Genomic DNA, 4,593 nt, shown 5'->3' with positions numbered 1-4,593 from the left:
GCAAAAGAAAATAAAATGAAGTAAAATAAAATAAAACAAAAACAAAAGGGTCTCACGACCCTCCGCAGAAACGAAAAGCAAAGCCGGGGCGTCCGGTGCAGTCCAGGGCGCCTGGGCACCACGAACAGGTCCCTCTGGCTAGGAGCCATGGGGTGTGCGTGTGTGTGGGGGGGCGGGTCACCTGACTCCGGGAATTTGGGGCCGCGCGCGGGGTGGAAGGGGTGGGGAACGGCTAGCGCCTCCCTCCGCTCGCCGCCGGGTGCGGGTCTGCGGGGGCCGGCGCCCGGCGGCCACGTGGTGGTGCTGCGGCCGCCCCCAGCCGCCCAGGCCGGCCCAGTGCAGCCCGGGAGCCCGCGCCCACTGACCCCGCGGCCGACTCTAGCAGCGGCAGCCGCCCGAGGAGGAGGAGGAGGAGGAGGAGGAGGAGGAGGAGGAGGAGGGACCGAGCGCAGGAAGCCGAGCAGGAAGCGAGCCGGCGGCCGCGCTTTCCAGGGGGAGAAGCGGGGTGGCGCAGCCAACCGGAGCCGGGAGCCGCCGCCTGGATGGGGTGAGTGCGCGGCGCCTCCGGGGCGCGCGGGCCGGGGGTGAGGGTGGACGGGACCGGGGGTGGGGGTTGCCCCCGGCTCGCCTTTGTGTCTGGGGCGACGGTCGGCGGATCTGCTGGGCAGGCAGGAAGGGAGGATGCAGGACCTGCAAGGAGAGGGAGGACCGGCCAAGTTCGGAGAAGAGCTTTCTCCGTCGGTCCGTCCGTGCCGCGTCCGGACCACCCTTCTGCAAACTCGCGGGAGCGCGGCCCCGGGGTGCGGGGAGGGAGCGCCGGTGCAATGAATGGCAGTCCCGGGGGTCCGGGGGGTACGCTCTGGATGCGTCCATGGCTCGGTCCCGTCCCACCTGCTTTCCCGGTCCCCGGCGATCCTCCTTCCACCGTCACCACCCCCCGACCCGGCTTCGGGGCTCCACCCGCCTCTCCAGTGAACTTGGAAGAAGAGCGCGGGAGAGACGCACGCTCCGCTATTGTTCCTGCCCAGATCCCCGGAGCCGCTCGGCTGGCGGGAGGGTGGGGTGAGACCACCCGCAAGGGAGGGGGGCTCTGCCTGCCTCGGTCCTCTCCCCTCTCCCCCACCCTCCTGCCCTTCCCCCCGCCGCAGCTCCGAGGGAGGGAGGATGGGATGGGATGGGGGGGGGGTGAGCTGGAGGAATACCGGAGTTGGGACACCCTCGGGGGACGGAGGGCACTTTGGTCAACATCCTCAGGACCCCTTTCTGGAAGAGCGAGCATCTTTGCTCACCTCCCCGACGCTGCCCGCCTCGGTCTGTTGCCCTGTGCTGCGCCTTTAACCCCCTTGGGGTTCTCATCCCTTTTTTTTTTTTTTTTTTTTTTTTTGGAGGTGGGTCAGTGTAGGGATTAAAGCAGATGGAGCCCTGGAGTGACCTGATGAAGAGGCGAAGGCGACGTCCCGGGCATGGGCTCTGTGCAGAGCCAGGCTTTCTTGTCCCGGAGCAACTTTATGTGCAGAGATTGGCCAAGTGCGCGCGCGCTCGCCCTTCAGGCCCGCAGCTTTCCTTCTGCCTGGGTGTCCCGCGGGTGGTCTGGAGGGGATGCCGGACCCCTGGGAGAGCACCCGCCGCGCTGCTCAGAACTCTTGTCCCCTAAGCACCCGTGTGGGCGGGAGCTTTATTACTGATGAATATAATTTGATCATCATTTGCCAGTGATAACTTATAGATGAGATCTTCCCCCCGCCCGCCCCCCCCCCCCCGGGCTTGGTAAGGCAGTCAGTTTTATCAGAAGAAATACACCTTTAAAAAAAAAAGTCACATACCACTGCTTGCTTAATGTGGGGAGATAATCCTCGACTGGGCTGTCACACATATTTCATCGCCATTCACTGAGATGTGTCATTAATACATTTACATCTTTAGATTTGTTTGATGGCTTTTTTTTCTTTTCTTTTTTCTTTCTTTTTTTTTGGGGGGGGGGGTTCGAGGTAGTGTCTCACTCTACCTCAGGCTGACCTGGAATTCACTATGTAGTCTCAGGCTGGCCTTGAACTTTCGGCGATCCTCCTACCTCTGCCGAGTGCTGGGATTAAAGGCGCGCGCCACCATGCCCGGCTTCTGATGGCTTTTTTTTTAAAGGACAGTGACAGTGGTGGTAAGACAGTTAGAAGAGCCTCGTCATATTGTTTGTGAACTGAGTTAGAAGGGATACAGAGCCACCGGGAAAGGAAATAATTACTGCCTCCGCCGCACCATACTGGACAATGAAATCCTGTCTCCAGACTGCTACTGCTCCAGGCATGTCAGAGGTAGGGACCCCTGGCCAGTCCTCTCTGTGTGCATCTGAATGTCACTGGGGATCAAATCCAGGGCCCCTAGTGTGTGAAGCCATTCAGCCAGGGTTTAGTTTGTCTTGCAGTCTCAAGGGGAAGCTTCAGGATGGAAGGGAGAGCGAGGGTTGAGAAGGGGCTGGATATCACTTCTTCCCACTGCATATAGACAGTCGCAGCAAGAGAACGTGAGCCTAAAGTGGTGGTGCACGCCTTTAATCCCAGCACTCGGGAGGCAGAGGTAGGAGGATCGCTGATACTTCGAGGCCACCCTGAGACTATATAGTGAATTCCAGGTCAGCCTGAGCTAGAGTGAGACCCTACCTCTGAACCCTCCACCACCACCCCCCACAAAAAGAGAGAGAGAGAGAGAAAGTGAGCCTAACTCTGGCAAAGGGCTGCTGACTGTAACACCCCCACCCCAGTAACACTTCCTCTAGCAAGACACTTCCACCTACCAAACTGCCACTAGCTGGAGACCAAGCATTCAAAATGCATGAATTTATGGGGGATATCTAGCTCAAACCACCACACCTACCCCCTTCCTTGCCTTCCTGTAATTCAGAATAAGGAAATATGAAATAGTTCAAACGTATATAAGGCATTCATTTTTCTACTGCTTAGGTTTAAGAGTTGCTAACAAATCTGTTTTGTTCCTCCTCCAAATGGAAAAAAGTTGAAGCATGAATTTTTTTTTTTTTTTTGATTTTTCGAGGTAGGGTTTCACTCTAGCACAGGCTGACCTATGTAGTCTCAAGGTGACCTTGAATTCGTGGCAATCCTCCTACCTCTGCTTCCCAAGGGCTAGGATTAAAGCCCTGGGCCCCCATGCCCAGTGACATGAAGATTTTTTGTTTTGTTTTTTGGTTTTTCGAGGTAGAGTCTCACTCTAGCCCAGGCTGACCTGGAATTCACTATGGAGTCTCAGGGTAGCCTCGAAGTATCAGCGATCCTCCTACCTCTGCCTCCCGAGTGCTGGGATTAAAGGCGTGGGCCACCAGGCCAGGCAGACATGAAGATTTTTATCTCTGCTTCCAGTCTCAGTCAACCACTGACATGGGATTGGCTCTTGGAGCTCCTCCCAAGCATGTTTTGGTATATATATCCACAAAATATATGGGAACCAACCCCCCTTCTGGCACATGCATGACATTGCATGCTTTGTGTGTCTGTGCATCTGGCTACATGGGACCTGGAGATTGGAACATGAGTTCTTAGGTGTCTCAGGCAAGCTCCTTAATTGCTAAGCCATCTCATCAGCCCTAGTTCGGACTTTTTTAGATAGACATACTCTTTTTTTTTTTTTTTTTTTTCTGAAAAACATGTGGAACTTTACTCATTTAGGCTGCTACAGAAAATTCTAGTGTGTGAATAAGTTATAGTGTTCTCATCACCTTGCCAAGAGAAAAAACCAGTTTCCAGTTTTTTTTGGCTGAGGGACAGTCTTTCTACTTTTAAAAAGCATGTATTATAACAAGCAGCGGTCCAGTCCCCCACGCCTAGACAGGTTTTCTTGTGTGCATTGCTCTGTCACACGTCTATGAACTTAGTTGCTGGGATGGTGAGGTCTTTTACTGCTTAGGGTGGCTGAGGGTCTGTCTTGGACATCTGTTAAATGAAAAAGTGACCGTTGATCAGCTTAAAACACTGAAATCACACTAGTTGGCTGGATTAGTTTTGTCTGCGTTTTCGAGGTAGGGTCTCACTCTGGTCCTGGCTGACCTGGAATTAACTCTGTCATCTCAGGGTGGCCTTGAACTCATGGCAATCCTCCTACCTCTGCCTCCCAAGTGCTGGTATTAAAAGCATGCCCCACCACGCCAGGCTCTTTTGTCTTGAGATATATATATATATATATATATATATATATATATATATATATATATATATTTTTTTTTTTTTTTTAATAAGAAAAGTTCCTCTTCATTACGAGGTCGAAGCATGAGTTGAGTCCGTTGTGCTGAGTTTGGGGTACGTGTGATAAAGCCGGTTGTCTGCTCCGTGGTTACTCAGTGTCTTCTTCCCCATTTCTTCTTGGTAAGACTAAGCCTGAGTCAGCATGTGCAGAGACAGGCCCCTGCCTGACGAAGAGCATATGAAAGTCGCTGTGGCTGTGTGAGTGACACTTTTTGCCCCTAATGATAACCCTTAAACTACAGGCGTCTGAGGCCTTTCAGCACATTAGCTTCCAAGTTATTCCTTTAAGCCACCAGGCACACGCTGGCCCTCGAGTCTTGCTGCATCTTCTGCCTAGAGCTGCGGC

General features: G+C 53.8%; 1 protein-coding gene across 3 annotated transcripts in view; it reads left to right on the top strand.

Moving 5' to 3' along the window:
• The first annotated feature begins 441 nt into the window (after positions 1-441).
• Positions 442-4,593, top strand: part of Rai14 (retinoic acid induced 14) — a 171,260-nt gene continuing 167,108 nt past the window's right edge. For all 3 annotated transcript variants that reach the window (XM_045132332.1, XM_045132331.1, XM_004652602.2), the window contains exon 1: positions 442-547. The gene's annotated coding sequence lies outside the window, so the exon portion shown is untranslated. The remainder of the gene's footprint in view (positions 548-4,593) is intronic.

Source organism: Jaculus jaculus, chromosome 13 (genome assembly GCF_020740685.1).
Source record: "Jaculus jaculus isolate mJacJac1 chromosome 13, mJacJac1.mat.Y.cur, whole genome shotgun sequence".
In the NCBI taxonomy this organism is placed as follows: Eukaryota; Metazoa; Chordata; class Mammalia; order Rodentia; family Dipodidae; genus Jaculus; species Jaculus jaculus.
The sequence above is the reverse complement of the archived record's forward strand: the minus strand, read 5'-3'. Positions and strand labels throughout refer to the sequence as shown.